Below are 18,081 nucleotides of genomic sequence, written 5' to 3' on the forward strand. Positions count from 1 at the left end.
ACATTCCCCTCTCTCGGCGGCGCGCGCGCGCGCCGCCGGAGGCTCGCCCCCACTGTATTCAGTTACAGCGGGAGTCAGACCAGGGGAGGAGAGGCGGTGATCATCGCTGCTCTTCCCCGATCCCCGGGGATCGAGTGTGGAAATCCGCCCGCTTGTGTAAACAAAGCAGGCAGATCTCCTAAGTGACAGGCAGGGTTCAGCTTAGCTGAACCTGCGATCTGTCCCTGTGTCACTCAGTCACATAGTTACATAGTAGGTGAGGTTGAATAAAGACAATAGTCCATCCAGTTCAACCTGTGTAGGTGTGTGTGGCTGTAATCATCTCACATACCCCTGAATGTTCTGATCCTTGAGATGTAAGTCTAAGAGTCTTTTGAAAGCCACCATACTTCCCGCAGAAACCACCTCTTGTGGTAGAGAATTCCACAATCTTGTAGCCCTAACAGTAAAGAACCCCCCACGTTGCCTGAGGTTAAACGCTTCTCCTCTAATCGCATTGTATGCCCTCGAGTCCTCATGCAATCCTTTCGACTGAACAGCTTTTTTTCTAAGCTGAGATCCCCATTGAGATATTTGTAAATTGCTATCATATCCCCCCTCAGGTGTCTTTTCTCCAGGGAGAATAAATCAAGCGATTGCAGGCGCTCTTCATAATTAAGGTTCTCCAATCCCCTAATCAGTTTAGTTGCCCTTCTCTGGACTCGCTCCAGCTCCAACACATCCCACCTGAGGACTGGCGACCAGAACTGGAGAAAACTCCAGTCACCTCCCCCCACACACATTAGTAAGCACCAGGCATACATTAACCCTTCCCTCTCCAATAAAAATTAACCCCTTCCCTGCCAGTGTCATTTTTACAGTAACAGTGCATATGTATAGCACTGATTACTGCAGTAATGTCACTGGTACCCCCACAAGTGTCAAAAATGTCAGTCAAGGGTCCAATCTGTCCTCCGCAATGTCGCAGTCCCGCAAAACAAATCGCAGATCACTGCCATTACTCGTTAAAAAAAAAAACACCAAAAATGACAAAAATCTTTCCCTTAGTTAGTAAACACAATAACTTTTGCGCAAACCAATCAAAATACGCTTATTGCGATTTTTTTTACCAAAAATTTGTAGCAGAAAAACAAATTGGCCTAAAATGATAAAAAATTTTGATTTTTACATTTTTTTGGGGGGAAAAATGATGTTATTTTTTCAAAATTTACGCTCTTTTTTTGTTTATAGCGCAAAAAGTAAAAATCGCACAGGTGATCAAATACCACCAAAAGAAAGCTCTATTTGTGGGTAAAAAAAGGCCATAAATTTAATTTGGGTACAGCGTTGCACGACCGCGCAATAGTCCGTTAAAGTAATGCAGTGCCGAATCTCAAAATATGGCCTGGTCAGGAATGGGGTAAAACCTTCCAGTCATAAAGTGGTTAAAAATACGCTCATTGAGAATCTTTTTGTCAAAGACATGTAGCTAAATACATTTTGGCCTAAATATATGACAAAAATTGAATGTATTGGATATTTTTTTGACTGTCAAAGTAGAAAAATATTGTTATTTTTTCAAAATTGTCGCATTTTTTAATTAATATTGCAAAAAATAAAAATCGCACAGGTCATCAAATACCACCAAAAGAAAGCTCTGTTTGTGGGAAAAAAAATTACATAAATTTCATTTGGGTACGGCATTGCATGACCGCGCAATTGTCAGTTAAATTCGCACAGTGCCGAATCGCAAAAAGTGGCCTGGACGTAAGACAGCAAAATCCTCCGGTGGTAAAGTGGTTAATGGCATCCCAGTCTTAGTCCATAGGGTTCAATATTGAGTCGGCCCACCCTTTGCAGCTATAACAGCTTCAACTCTTCTGGGAAGGCTGTCCACAAGGTTTAGGAGTGTATCTATGGGAATGTTTCACCATTCTTCCAGAATCGCAATTGTGAGGTCAGGCACTGATGTTGGACGAAAAGGCCTGGCTCGCAGTCTCCGCTGTAATTCATCCCAAAGATGATGAATTACCCACTTTTTTCTTCCCCATTGGGGGTTGATCTTCTTGTCCATTTATATTGGGATGTGGTGCCCTTGAGTCACTCTCCAGACAACTCCCTTTCTTGCTCATCCCAAAGATGTTCTATTGGGTTGAGGTCAGGGCTCCAAAGAAAGAAAATGGAGGAGTCCACTTTTCTTTATTTTCAGACAGTTTCTATTTGGTGCATTTATTTTTTACTCCTGACGAAGCTTATCAATTAGGCAAAACATGTGGAGTTTTAGGTTTTTGGGAGCACTGTTGTTATTTGGGGTACAGCATGGTTTGTGTGGAGGCTGTTTTTTGAGCTTTGGCAGGCAGATTGAGTGCAATTAGTACCGAGCTCATTCATGAGGCAGACTTGATTAGTATTTTTAGCTTTCCAGGGACATTTATCTATAGAGGCAGATAGACTGTTGGACTAGAAAGATTAGAATTTGTGATGACTGGGGTATTGCCCATGGTACGGCTACCGTGACCACCCCCTCCAAGACACCACACTTTGCTTTTTCTCTTTACCCCATGTAATAACTCAGACCGCACATCTTTACATTGGGTTTAAATGGCCATAGCAGCCATTTTACCATTTTATTAAACAACCATAGTTAACAATAACACCTCCTTGTCACATAAAATTACATTCTCTATTAATCGGAAAACATAACAGAACCGCCTGATGTAACTATCTGCTCTTCCACTAGGTCTTAGGATTTTGAAGGCACCCCTTGAATGACTGTATCTGGCACCCACTAGCATCTCCACGGCCCCCAGCCACAACTAGACCGACTCGGGGACAATTGTTTATCAATACTCCAGCCGATACAGCCAAATATTCAATCACATATCACTTCTGACACTTAACAGGGCAGGTACACCCATACTCCAAAGAGCGTAACCATCCCCTGCCTTCAAAACCCATCGACCTTGGCCTGATGCTATGACAATACTGGCTCCCAACCTATGGAAACAGAGACACCCCTCTAACCATAGACAAAACTGAGAGTGGGAGGGAGGGAGAATCTTTATCCTACCCTGTCCACTTGCAACTGATGCCATAAGCACCACCTACCCACCAGGAGACCACCAGGGCCACACCCTGCCCCACCCTGTCCTCCAGAAATAAGGTAGACCTACCTTTTTCCTTACTCCTTACCAATTAACCCCTGTTCTGCTGTGGCCTAGACTGTCAAACCCAGTCATGTAGGCCTTCCGCTTAGGCTGCGTCTACATCTGCAGGCCTGGTCTGTCTAGTTGCAAGCAAGCTTCCTAGTTTTGGGAGCAGTGCACAATACAGATAGCTGATCTGGTGGAAAATTACACTATCACAGAATATTATTCAGGATCCTTATAGATATGGGTCAGAGAGATAGAGTATAATAGTTTCCCATTTTTACTAGTGTAGCACCCTCACAGGTAGGTGCTAGGCAAACTATAGAGGGGGGCCTTGTCTGCTTATGAGATGGGCTTTGATTATTCAGCTAGGCTGTCATGTGTTCCCAGGTGTGCCTGCTGAGCTTGGGGAGTCTCCCCACTGTGTCCAATGGGGGCTCTCATTGGACAGTGGAGGAAACCTGACTAATAACACACCGGGACTTGTATTCATCCCAGAGGGCAGAATATGCCGCAAGGCATCCTGGGAAGGGATATAAGTCTGAGGGGAGCACGTGTCAGGGTGTCTTTGGCGGGAAGCAGAGTCCCAGGAGGAGGGTGACGGATGTCTCTCCTCCTGTCAGCGTGAGGAAGGTGTCCTGGGCGGTCGGCCTAGAGGACAACAGGTTGAGCTGGGCTGCAGAAAAGGGATCCAGAGTGCTGAGGATCAAGAGGAGTTGTTGGGGCAGACGTTTCCAGGAAAGCAGTGTCGTGAGTACTGTAAACTGCCCAGGGGTCTGCCTAGGACAGGGGACCACTCTGGAAGGTCAGAGGGATCCGGGAGCCAGATAACCAGTAGAGGGGGCTTAGACAGGGGGTGCCAGAGTCTAAGCCCTGAAGAGAAGTCTGTAAAGAGGGTGCCAGTGTGGGCCCTGAAGAGTTAAGAGTTGCAGCAGTGTTTACATGTGGCTACCTCAGCCAGGAAGGCTAAAGGGAGCAGTACAAAGGACTTTGTGTCACCGGGGAGTGTCAAAGTCAGTTAAGTGTTAACAGACAGCAAGTCAGCGTTAACAAGCGCCAACCGGAGTTGACCGGCATTCAGCCGGCATCAAATCAGCGTCAAGAGGCATTTTTCTTAGTTGTCCCATTACTTTGTGATTGAGCCAGAGGAGTTTTCCACTCATTCCCTTCTCCCATCCAAGTTCCTAAATAAATGCAAAACCCAAAGATGCTGGACTGTTTTCTGTCTCAGTGCTCACACTTGGAGAACATGCTTAAATGTGCTGTTGTTGCTAGCGGTAACCCTGGCGGATCCACATCCAGCAAAATGGCTGGGAATTCTGCTACACTAGGTAGGCTTGATTAGCAAGAGGTGCTAGTTTAACTAGTGTTTTGAACCAACACAAACCCTAATAGACCACTGTACTGTTAAGGCAGGTTTCATAGGAAATCCTGCGAGAGAGACTTGTGAGTATCCTCTGGTCATAGTTGATGCGTGGGTCATCTGGGACCTAAACCTAGGAGGAGTATATCTCACAGGTGACAGCACCTATGTACTAAAAGCGAGGGGCTCTTTGTCTCTGTAACTCTGGTTGGGATTAAGGGTTGATCGAATGCAATGGTCTCCAAACTTTCTAAACAAAGGGCCAGTTTACTGTCCTTTAGACTTTAGGGGGGCCGGACTGTGGCTAGTGGTAGTATAAAATGTCCAGCCGTCAGTGGGAGTAAACAATGCCCCATAATTCGTTTTAGTGGAAGGAATAATGCACTGCTGCTGATATCTGTGGAAGTAATAGTACCCCATTGTTAGTATCAGTGGGAGGAATAGCACCCCCCCCCCCCCCGTTCTCTGCACCACCGGCTCTCACAGTCTGCAGTCGTGACCGGGAAGACTACCCTGCAGTAGAGCGATCTGAAAGCGAGGCTTGAAGCACTCATGGAGCGCAGTGTGGAAGGGATGATGTCAATGGCGGTGCAGAGAATGGTCTATATGGACAGCTTTACCCCGGATGTCTGCATACTTAGATGTGCCTGTTTTATTCATGTGCTGTTGTTGCTAGCGGTAACCCTGGCAGACCCACATCCAGCAAAATGACTGGGAATTCTGCTACACTGTGAGTTGCTAAATGTTGTACCTTCATTAAATGTACCCATATTACTACACTTAGAGGTTCCTCTCTTCTCTTTTATACTTAGTTGTGACATGACTCTACTTGTATATCAAGACATCACTTGTTTATCAAGAAAATGAATTGAAAAATTTTGCTTGTCTTGCAAAACGCTCTCAAACCAAGTTTCTCACAATCCAAGGTTTTACTGTATATATATATATATTATATATATATATATAAATATATATATATATATACAGTGAGTACGGAAAGTATTCAGACCCCCCTTAAATTTTTCACTCTTTGTTATATTGCAGCCATTTGCTAAAATCATTTAGGTTCATTCTTCTTCCTCATGAATGTACACATAGCACCCCATACTGACAGAAAAACACAGAATTGTTGACATTGTTGCAGATTTATTAAAAAAGAAAAACTGAAATATCACATGGTCCTAAGTATTCAGACCCTTTGCTGTGACACTCATATATTTAACTCAGGTGCTTTCCATTTCTTCTGATCATCCTTGAGATGGTTCTACACCTTCATTTGAGTCCAGCTGTGTTTGATTATACTGATTGGACTTGATTAGGAAAGCCACACACCTGTCTATGTAAGACCTTCCAGATCACAATGCATGTCAGAGCAAATGAGAATCATGAGGTCAAAGGAACTGCCTGAAGAGCTCAGAGACAGAATTGTGGCAAGGCACAGATCTGGCCAAGGTTACAAAAAGATTTCTGCTGCACTTAAGGTTCCTAAGAGCACAGTGGCCTCCATAATCCTCAAATGGAAGACGTTTGGGACGACCAGAACCCTTCCTAGAGCTGGCCGTCCGGCCAAACTGAGCTATCGGGGGAGAAGAGCCTTGGTGAGAGAGGTAAAGAAGAACCCAAAGATCACTGTGGCTGAGCTCCAGAGATGCAGTCAGGAGATGGGAGAAAGTTGTAGAAAGTCAACCATCACTGCAGCCCTCCACCAGTCGGGGCTTTATGGCAGAGTGGCCCGACGGAAGCCTCTCCTCAGTGTAAGACACATGAAAGCCCGCATGGAGTTTGCTAAAAAACACCTGAAGCACTCCGAGATGGTGAGAAATAAGATTCTCTGGTCTGATGAGACCAAAATAGAACTTTTTGGCCTTAATTCTAAGCGGTATGTGTGGAGAAAACCAGGCACTGCTCATCACCTGTCCAATACAGTCCCAACAGTGAAGCATGGTGGTGGCAGCATCATGCTGTGGGGGTGTTTTTCAACTGCAGGGACAGGACGACTGGTTGCAATCGAGGGAAAGATGAATGCGGCCAAGTACAGGGATATCCTGGACAAAAACCTTCTCCAGGGTGCTCTGGACCTCAGACTGGGCCGAAGGTTTACCTTCCAACAAGACAATGACCCTAAGCACACAGCTAAAATAACGAAGGAGTGGCTTCACAACAACTCCGTGACTGTTCTTGAATGGCCCAGCCAGAGCCCTGACTTAAACCCAATTGAACATCTCTGGAGAGACCTAAAAATGGCTGTCCACCAATGTTTACCATCCAACCTGACAGAACTGGAGAGGATCTGCAAGGAGGAATGGCAGAGGATCCCCAAATCCAGGTGTGAAAGACTTGTTGCATCTTTCCCAAAAAGACTCCTGGCTGTATTAGATCAAAAGGGGGCTTCTAGTAAATACTGAGCAAAGGGTCCGAATACTTAGGACCATGTGATATTTCAGTTTTTCTTTTTTAATAAATCTGCAACAATGTCAACAATTCTGTGTTTTTCTGTCAGTATGGGGTGCTATGTGTACATTCATGAGGAAGAAGAATGAACTTAAATGATTTTAGCAAATGGCTGCAATAGAACAAAGAGTGAAAAATTTAAGGGGGTCTGAATACTTTCCGTACCCACTGTATATACACTGCTCAAAAGAATTAAAGGAACACTTTTAAAACACATCAGATCTCAATAGGGAAACATATAATGCTGGATATCTATACTGGTATGGACTGGGTAATGTGTTAGGAATGAAAGGATGCCACATCATTTGTTGGAAATGAAAATGATCAACCTCCAGAGGGCTGAATTCACCCCAAAAATCAAAGTGAAAAAATTATGCAGCAGGCTAGTAGATTGTGCTAAAATTTAATTGCAGCAACTTAAAATGGTACTCAGTAGTTTGTATTGCCCCCAGTGTCAGGCCATGCTCCTAATGAGATGACAGATGGTATCCTGGGGTATTTCCTCCCAGATCTGGACCAGGGCATCACTGAGCTTCTAAAACAGACTGATGCAACCTGGTTGTGTTGGAGGGAGCGAAACATAATGTCCCAGAGGTGTTCTATTGGATTTAGGTCAGACGAGCATGGGGGCCATTCAAAGGCTGATGACACTGTTTGAGATATCAACTCAATGCACAGGAAGTTAAAAAGACCTGGAGAAGATAAACAGACATTTTAGGTTAAGAAAATACAACTACATCTAAAGATGGATAAGTTGTTATAAATAAATAAATAAATATATATATATATATATATATATATATATATACTGCTCAAAAAATTAAAGGGAAACTTCAATCAGAGTATAGCATCAAGTCAAGTAAACTCCTGGGATATTGATGTGGTCAGTTAGGTAGCAGAGGGGGTTGTTAATCAGTTTCAGCTGATTGGTGTTAATAAAATTAACAACAGGTGCACTATATGGGCAACAATGAGACAACCTCCAAAACAGGAATGGTTTTACAGGGTAAGGGCACTGACATTTTTTCCCCCTCTACTTATCTTTTCTGACTGTTTTTCACTAGTTTTGCATTTGGCTAGGGTCAGTGTCACTACTGGTAACATGAGGCGATACCTGGACCCTATAGAAGTTGCATAGGCATTCCAACTCCTCCATGATGGCACATTAATACGTGCCATTGCCAGAAGGTTTGCTGTGTCTCCCAGCACAGTCTCAAGAACATGGAGGAGATTCCAGGAGACAGGCACTTACTTTAGGAGAGCTGGACAGGGCCATAGAAGGTCCTTAACCCATCAGCAGGACTGATATCTGCTCCTTTGTGCAAGGAGGAACAGGATGAACACTGCCAGAGCCCTTCAGAATGACCTCCAGCAGGCCACTGGTGTGAATGTCTCTGACCAGACAATCAAAAAAAGACTTCATGAGGGTAGCCTCTAGTGGGCCCTGTGCTCACTGCCCAGCACCATGGAGTTTGATTAGCTTTTGGCATTGAACACCAGAATTGGCAGGTCTGCCACTGGTGCCCTGTGCTTTTCACAGATGAGATCAGGTTCACCCTGAGCACATGTGACAGACATGAAAGGGTCTGGCGAAGCCGTGGAGAACGTTATGCTGCCTGTAACATTGTTCAGCATGACCGGTTTCATGGTGGGTCAGTGATGGTCTGGGGAGGCATATCCATGGAGGGACGCACAGACTTCTACAGGCACAACAATGCCCGACTTTATGTGGCGAGAGTATGCAGCCAGTTCCTGGAGGATGAAGGAAGCCCCTATGCCACAGGTGTCAAACACAAGGCCCGCGGGCCGAATCTGGCCCTCCAGGCCATTTTATGTGGCCCTCACACCTCTCCTGTAGCTGCAGGAGAGCTCCAGTCCTCCTCCAGACCCTATACTTTCTGCTTTCCAGCAATGCCTCCAGCTTCTTCCCAGCAGCACCACAAGGTAAGGGAGGTGCACTGTGATGTAAGGGAGGGTGGGGGACTCAACTTTTGATGTTGGAGAGGTTCTTGACGTCTTATGTAAGGGTAGGGGATGCTCTTGACATCTAGTCTTACAGATACAACCGGCCCTTTTGAGGGCAATCATAATGCTGTTGCGGCCCGCGATTAAATTGAGTTTGACACCCCTGCCCTATGCTCACCTCACCTAAATCCAATAGAACACCTCTGGGACATTATGTTTCAGTCCATCCGACGCCGCCAGGTTGCATCTCAGTCTGTTTAGATAATTTTCATTTCCATCAAATGATGTGGCATCCTTTCATTCCTAACACATTACCCAGTACATACCAGTATAGATATCCAGGATGAGATTTTTCCCCATTGAGATCTAAAGTGTTTTTAAAGTGTTCCTTTAATTTTTTAAGCAGTGTAACTGCAGAAACTGGCATTGATGCTGGGGGTTAATATTGCTGCTACTGACACCAATGATGTGGGTTGTTATTGCGTAAACTGGCACTGATGCTGGGGTTTATTATTATGGAAACTGCCATTTATGCTGGGGTTATAATTTTTAAAGTGACACTGATGCTGGGGGATATATTTGCATAAACTGGGACGGATGCTGGGGGTTATTATTACTGCTACTGGCACCAATAATGTGGGTTGTTATTGCATAAACTGGCATTGATGCTGGGGTTATTATTGTTGCTACTAACACCAACGCTTTTGGTTATTATTGCATAAGCTGGCACTAATGCTGTGGGTTATTATTGCTTCTACTGATGCCAATGCTGTCGGTTGTTATTGCGTAAACTGGCACTGATGTTTTTGGTTATTAATATGGATACTGCCATTTATGATGGGGGCTATTATCTCCTAAACTGGCACTGTTGCTGGGTGGACATAATTGCAGAAACTGGCACTAATGCTGGGGGTTATTACTATGTAAACTGGCACTTATTTAACAAAAATTGTGTTTTAATTTTTTATTTATTTCTATAAAAAGGCCCACCGAAATCCTCAGCACCAGGCCCATGATGCTCTTAATCCGGTCCTGTTTGCAGTTGTGCCATACTCTTTCCATTTTCGGATGATGGATTGAACAGTGCTCCGTGAGATTTTCAAAGCTTGGGGTATTTTTTTATAACCTAACCCTGCTTCAAACTATTCCACAAATGTATCCCTGATGTGTCTGTTGTGTTCCTTGGCCTTCATGATGCTGTTTGTTCACTAAGGCCCCTTTCACACATACGGCCCGCTCAGTTCATCAGTTCAGTCACGTCAAAATGTATCAGTTTTCCATTCGTTTTTCATCAGTTTTTCGTCCGTTATTCATCCATTTTTCATCCGTTTATCATCCATTTTTCATTTCGTCCAATCTGTTTTTTTGACGGATGAAAAATAGGGCATTCATCCGTTCCAAAAAACGGACATTGACGGAAGCGGATGATGTTAACAGATGATCATCCGCAGGGCCGGACTGGGAATAAAATTCAGCCCTGGAAAAAATTTCATACCAGCCCCATAGCATTATTATACCGACCCAACAGCATAGCGCCATTATTTTCTTGTTCATAAAAGGGAAAATCATGCATTTTAAAGCACATTTGAAGAGTGTATTATATATAGATAAGAAAGATATGAAAACATGTAGTGCTTCATATGTATATGAGCAAATTCCGGTTAAAAGCGGTAAAAGTGCGGACACGATAAAGGAGGTGCAGGGGCTGCGGGCATGGTACAGGAGATGTCAGACTGTGTGGACATGGTACAGGAGATGTCAGAGGCTGTGCGGACATGGTACAGGAGATGTCAGAGAGTGTGGGCATGGTACAGGAGATGTCAGGGGCTGTGCGGACATGGTACAGGAGATGTCAGACTGTGCGGACATGGTACAGGAGATGTCAGGCTGTGCGGACATGGTACAGGAGATGTCAGAGGCTGTGCGGACATGGTACAGGAGATGTCAGAGGCTGTGCGGACATGGTACAGGAGATGTCAGAGGCTGTGCTGATATGGTACAGGAAATGTCAGAGAGTGTGGACATGGTACAGGAGATGTCAGAGGCTGTGCAGACATGGTACAGGAGATGTCAGAGGCTGTGCGGACATGGTACAGGAGATGTCATAGGCTGTGTGGACATGGTACAGGAGATGTCACAGGCTGTGCGGACATGGTACAGGAGATGTCACAGGCTGTGCGGACATGGTACAGGAGATGTCACAGGCTGTGCGGACATGGTACAGGAGATGTCACAGGCTGTGCGGACATGGTACAGGAGATGTCAGAGGCTGTGTGGACATGGTACAGGAGATGTCAGACTGTGCTGACATGGTACAGGAGATGTCAAAGAGTGTGGGCATGGTACAGGAGATGTCAGACTGTGCAGACATGGTACAGGAGATGTCAGACTGTGCGGACATGGTACAGGAGATGTCATAGACTGTGCGGACATGGTACAGGAGATGTCATAGGCTGTGCGGACATGGTACAGGAGATGTCAGAGGCTGTGCGGACATGGTACAGGAGATGTCAGAGGCTGTGCGGACATGGTACAGGAAATGTCAGAGGCTGTGCGGACATGGTACAGGAGATGTCAGAGGCTGTGCAGACATGGTACAGGAGATGTCAGAGGCTGTGCGGACATGGTACAGGAGATGTCATAGGCTGTGTGGACATGGTACAGGAGATGTCAGAGGCTGTGCGGACATGGTACAGGAGATGTCATAGGCTGTGTGGACATGGTACAGGAGATGTCACAGGCTGTGCGGACATGGTACAGGAGATGTCAGAGGCTGTGTGGACATGGTACAGGAGATGTCAGACTGTGCTGACATGGTACAGGAGATGTCAGAGAGTGTGGGCATGGTACAGGAGATGTCAGACTGTGCAGACATGGTACAGGAGATGTCATAGACTGTGCGGACATGGTACAGGAGATGTCATAGGCTGTGCGGACATGGTACAGGAGATGTCAGAGGCTGTGCGGACATGGTACAGGAGATGTCAGAGGCTGTGCGGACATGGTACAGGAAATGTCAGAGAGTGTGGACATGGTACAGGAGATGTCAGAGGCTGTGCAGACATGGTACAGGAGATGTTATAGGCTGTGTGGACATGGTACAGGAGATGTCACAGGCTGTGCGGACATGGTACAGGAGATGTCACAGGCTGTGCGGACATGGTAAAGGAGATGTCAGAGGCTGTGTGGACATGGTACAGGAGATGTCAGACTGTGCTGACATGGTACAGGAGATGTCAGAGAGTGTGGGCATGGTACAGGAGATGTCAGACTGTGCAGACACGATACAGGAGATGTCAGACTGTGCGGACATGGTACAGGAGATGTCATAGACTGTGCGGACATGGTACAGGAGATGTCAGAGGCTGTGCGGACATGGTACAGGAAATGTCAGAGAGTGTGGACATGGTACAGGAGATGTCAGAGGCTGTGCAGACATGGTACAGGAGATGTCAGAGGCTGTGCGGACATGGTACAGGAAATGTCAGAGAGTGTGGACATGGTACAGGAGATGTCAGAGGCTGTGCAGACATGGTACAGGAGATGTCAGAGGCTGTTGCGGACATGGTACAGGAGATGTGTAACGCTCCTGCGTTTTATGTATGATGTGGATTTTCAGCTGCAGAAATATTCCACTTCAGTAGTCATGTAGAGAAACGCTGAGACACCAATCCCAACTCCCAATGACTCATCATGTGTGGATGATCTCAATTCAGCAAGTAAATACACACACTCAATAAGATGTTTCCTAGAGTGACTTATGTATATAGTAACACAGTGATGATAGGCTGAAGAGACAGGTTGGGTAGAGATGGTAGATGACAGACACTTGAAAGGAAATGTTCTTGAAAGTAAGATAGTAGCAGATGGGATGCAGATAGGTTTAGCAATCATGTATGGTAGCAGATGACAGAGTAGCAGGTGGACATACAAGAGAGATCAACCCAGTGCAAGAACAGTAGGCTCAAGAGCTAGCAATCTTAGATAATGCAGATGTAGTAATAGTCCTTAGTATGCAGAGCTAGATAGTGTAAGCTTTAGTATAAAGGTTATAGAGGTTTCCCCTGTGGGGTACTTATCACTAATAGCAATGTAGCAGAGGAGAGGTTCGGCAAGAGCGGATGATCCGGTAGCGGGATACAGGGATCAGCGCAGCGTGGTTTCCGACAGCGAGGTATGCTTGCAAGCATGAGAACTTCAAGACAGGTTAGCATCAAGGCACAAAGCAGTTTGAACGAACACATGTGAGTGAGAGCCGGCGATCTAAATAGCCATCCAGTCCGGCGCTCAGTGATGACAGCATCAGTCTTAAAGGTGTATGCGCACCTTACCAAAAGAGAATGGCGGGGCGCATACACTTATGAAAGAGTAATTAGGGTACCCAAAGGTACCAGAACATTACAAGATGTCATAGGCTGTGTGGACATGGTACAGGAGATGTCACAGGCTGTGCGGACATGGTACAGGAGATGTCACAGGCTGTGCGGACATGGTACAGGAGATGTCACAGGCTGTGCGGACATGGTACAGGAGATGTCAGAGGCTGTGTGGACATGGTACAGGAGATGTCAGACTGTGCTGACATGGTACAGGAGATGTCAGAGAGTGTGGGCATGGTACAGGAGATGTCAGACTGTGCAGACATGGTACAGGAGATGTCAGACTGTGCGGACATGGTACTGGAGATGTCATAGACTGTGCGGACATGGTACAGGAGATGTCATAGGCTGTGCGGACATGGTACAGGAGATGTCATAGGCTGTGCGGACATGGTACAGGAGATGTCAGGGGCTGTGCGGACATGGTACAGGAGATGTCAGAGGCTGTGCGGACATGGTACAGGAGATGTCATAGGCTGTGCGGACATGGTACAGGAGATGTCAGGGGCTGTGCGGACATGGTACAGGAGATGTCAGAGGCTGTGCGGACATGGTACAGGAGATGTCAGGGGCTGTGCGGACATGGTACAGGAGATGTCAGGGGCTGTGTGGACATGGTACAGGAGATGTCAGAGGCTGTGCGGACATGGTACAGACGTCAGGGGCTGTGTGGGCATGGTACAGACGTCAGGGGCTGTGCGGGCATGGTACAGACGTCAGGCGCTGTGCGGGCATGGTACAGACGTCAGGGGCTGTGCGGGCATGGTACAGATGTCAGGGGCTGTGCGGGCATGGTACAGATGTCAGGCGCTGTGCGGGCATGGTACAGACGTCAGGCGCTGTGCGGGCATGGTACAGACGTCAGGCGCTGTGCGGGCATGGTACAGACGTCAGGCGCTGTGCGGGCATGGTACAGACGTCAGGCGCTGTGCGGGCATGGTACAGATGTCAGGCGCTGTGCGGGCATGGTACAGACGTCAGGCGCTGTGCGGGCATGGTACAGGAGAAGTCTGGCTCTGTGCGGGCATGGTACAGATGTCTGGCGCTGTGCGGGCATGGTACAGATGTCTGGCGCACCACAGTGGATATCCAGAGCAGAGATCACACACACGCCCACAATGGAGGCAGAGTTCAGGCTCCTTACTATTACCAAGAAAAAAAAAGCCCTAGAAAATGGGACACTCAGCCATAGCATGGATGAAACCGCACTGCTCACTCAGACACTCACTCTCATGACTCTGTGACCTCAGGCTCACCCCTCACCAGGGGAGGACTGGGCCAGGGGGCAGGGGGGCAATTGCCCCCTGGAACGCTCTAATGTCCTGTAAAAAGGCTGCACTGCTTCTGCCACAGACATATCTAAAGGATTCCTGGTGAAGAGAAGTAAAATGTCTCTGCCACTGACCTACTGAGTGTGGGATGAAGACAAGGACAGAGTGCAGGCCTCCCCCCCACCCCTCCCCTCCCCAGCATAAACTGTGTCTGAGCAGAGGCCAGGTCCATGCCCCGCTTGAGACTCTCCTCCCCTGGCCAGCCCCAACTGAGCTGTCCCAGCTCCCCCCAACCGCCCCCTGCTGGCCAGGTTGGGAACCCGGATTCGGCCGGTGAGTAGAGAGTACCTGTAGCATGGCTTCAGCTTGGAATGGGGGTCAGGAGGAGGGAGAGTGAGAGGGGGGCCGAGTCACTGCACCATGGGCCTCTGGTTTGTACTTGCCCCCTGGGCCGAAAGTTGCCAGTCTGCCCCTGCCCCTCACCTGCGATCACATGCTGATGCTGATGGCCGTGAAGTCTTGTCGTCTGTGTGGGAGACTGGGAGGGATCGTCGGCGCCGTGACAGTCAGTCAGCTCGCCTCAGTAACTTGATGCACCAGCACCGCCGTCCGCCGCGCAGGGCACAGGCGCAGCCGCCCCTTGACGCCATGTCGCTCACAGCAGCTGACGTAGAAAGAGATGGACGGTCACGGACCGTCATTCTGGAGCGCAGCGGGGGCCGGGCAGTGCAGCGGCCATCATCAGCGGCGAGCGGCCCCAATCAATGCAGCAGCCGGTGTACCGGCAATACTTAAAGCGGCGCTGCGGGCTGCCCTATTAAAGCGGTCCCAGGGCTGGGGACCCACCGGGAAATATCCCGGTATCCCGCTAGGCCAGTCCGGCCCTGATCATCCGTTGTCATCCGTTTTTACATAGAGATGCATTGATGTCCGTTTTCATCCGTCAACGGATGGATGAAAGACGGACAAATGGACCGTATGTGTGAAAGGGGCCTTAAGCTGGATACACACTATCCAACTTTTGTGGTTAGATTACCTTCAGATTTACCTTTTATATGTAGCGCAAGGGCCTGCCAGATTGCATACAAATTGAAAGTGTTTAGGTTTGACCTCATATTATATGGTTTTGGTAAGTCTAAAGGAAAAGTCTTTAGAAAATTGTATAGTGTGTATGGCCCATTAGGCTCTCTAACAAACCTCTGAGGGCTAAATTAAATTACACACAGGTGGATCCTATTTACTAATTAGGTGACTTCTGAAGGCAATTGGTTCCACTAGATTTTAGTTAGGGGTATCAGAGTAAAGGAGCTCAATACAAATGAATGCCATACTTTTCAGATATTTATTTGTAAAAAATTTGGAAAACCATTTATCATTTTCCATCCACTTCACAATTATGTGCCACTTTGTGTTGGCCTATCACATAAAATCCCAATAAAATACATTTACATTTTTGGTAATAACATGTCAAAATGTGGAAAATTTCAAGGTGTATGAATACTTTTTCAAGGCACTGTATATGTTTGCTTTTGGGTTCAATACCACTTTAACTGTGTGAGAGGCATATTGAGTCTATTGAAGGATATAAGCTTGGCTTTCTGAGTACTGCAAACTGCTTCTCTGGCCTGCGAAGAGACTGTCTACCCAGCAACAGATGATGCGTGCAATACACTGGATTTTTATTGGCCGCTTTATTACTGTACGTAGAAAGTAAACTTTGAACTGTGCTGTAGGGACTTTCCTGTGTAACTGACGGCTCCCGCCTCCGGCTGTAATCTCTGTCTGTGTGCAGCTGCAACAGAGATTATTATCAGTGGATGAAAATGGGACTTTTTCCTTGCTGAGTGCAGAGCTGGGGTGGGGATGTGAGCAGGGCTGCTGTTAGAAATCACAGGTCCTCGAACAGCCTACCTGGCACCCCCCAAGACATTATTATCACTAAAATACTCTAAAATCATTATTAGCGGACACAAACATAACAGAGAACCAGTGTGAATTAGGCCCCGTTCACATACAAGCGACGCTACTTCGCACCGCGACCTCCGAGGTCGCGGTGCGAGCAGCGCGCCGCGACCTCGGAGCGGCCGCCACGGACTTCATAACATTGAAGTCTATGGCGGTCGCCTCCTGGTCGCCCCAAAGAAGCTCCGGACCCTTTTTCTAAGTCGGAGCGACTTGTGTCGCTCCTATTAGAACGGGTCCGCAGCTTCCCTATGGGAGGCGACCTACGGCGACCTGTGAGGCAACCAGGTCGCCTCACAGGTCGCCTTAGTGTAAACGGGGACTTATACTTTTTTTTTTTTAAATGATAAAAATGTTTACAATTATTTTGTTTTACATTTTTTTTAAAAGGGGGCACACAGGAAGGGGAGGGAATCAGAAGCAGGCAGAACAGGGAGGGAATCGGTGTCGGAGAAGCAATTACAGGAATGATGCCCTGTGTCTCTCCCTGCAGCAGGTGAAAGCTGGCAGGAGGGGGAGAAACTGGCTTTTAGCTGCTGCAGAGAGCCACACAGGGCTTCCTTCTGTAATTGCCCCGCCTCCCGATCACACTGATTCCCTGTGCTGTTGGGCCCCCCTGTGTGCCAGGGCCCCCTACAGGAGGACTGGTGCCCCCCTATCAGCGGCCCTGGATGTGACAAATCCAGAGATGTATAGTAACTAAGTAGAACTACCGTACTTCACTACCGTACTTAAGTACCGAAAGGCGGTATCTGTACTTTCCTAGAGTAGAATTTATTTCTCCTACTTCCACTTTACTTCATTTTTTGATTTCAATACTTCTTCTCCAATATTTTTTTTTGTGCTGCATAGTTACTCGTTACAATTATAAAAATTACCACTGCCAGAACAGTAGATGGCAGGTTTCATGAAGCTCAAAACATGTGTATTATCAGCGCATACGAAAATAAATGCTACTGTATGTATAAATAAAAGCTGCATTTGAAATAATAAAAAACAATATGATGTTCAAACTTTTGACTTCTTTCTTTAACCACTTGCCGACTGCTCACAGTATATTTACTGCGGCAGTCGGCCCCTCACAGGCAGAGTGACGTAGGTCTACGTCGCTCGCCTGTGAGGCCCTGGGGAGCGAGCGCGCGCACGCGGAGGCGCGCTCCCGCTCCCGCGCGGTCACAGACCCCCCCCCGCGCGTGTGACCAGCGGACCCGATGTCCGCCGGTCACTCGGCGATCGTCGGGGGAGAGGGAGAAAGTCAGGCAGCTTGTGTAAACAAGCGACCTGTCATTCTCCTCGCTGTAAAGACACTGATCACTCGGATCTACTATGTAGATCCGTTGATCAGTGTCCTTACAGCTCAAGCCACAGCCAATCACAGTAGAAAGCACGCCCCTAGGGACACACACAGCCCCTCCCTCCCAAATAAAGTTAACCCCTTCACTACCAGTGTATTTTTACAGTAACAGTGCATATGTATAGCACTGATTACTGTAGAAATGTCACTGGTAACCCCAAAAGTGTCAAAAATGTCAGTCAAGGGTCTGATCTGTCCGCCCCAATGT

The 18,081-nt window shown here is 47.2% G+C and overlaps 1 protein-coding gene across 1 annotated transcript in view; it reads left to right on the plus strand.

Moving 5' to 3' along the window:
- TAP1 (transporter 1, ATP binding cassette subfamily B member) overlaps positions 1-18,081 on the plus strand; it is an 895,619-nt gene that overhangs the window by 97,569 nt on the left and 779,969 nt on the right. The window lies entirely within an intron of this gene.

Source organism: Pelophylax lessonae, assembly GCF_965119305.1.
Source record: "Pelophylax lessonae genome assembly, chromosome: 7".
Lineage (NCBI taxonomy): Eukaryota > Metazoa > Chordata > Amphibia > Anura > Ranidae > Pelophylax > Pelophylax lessonae.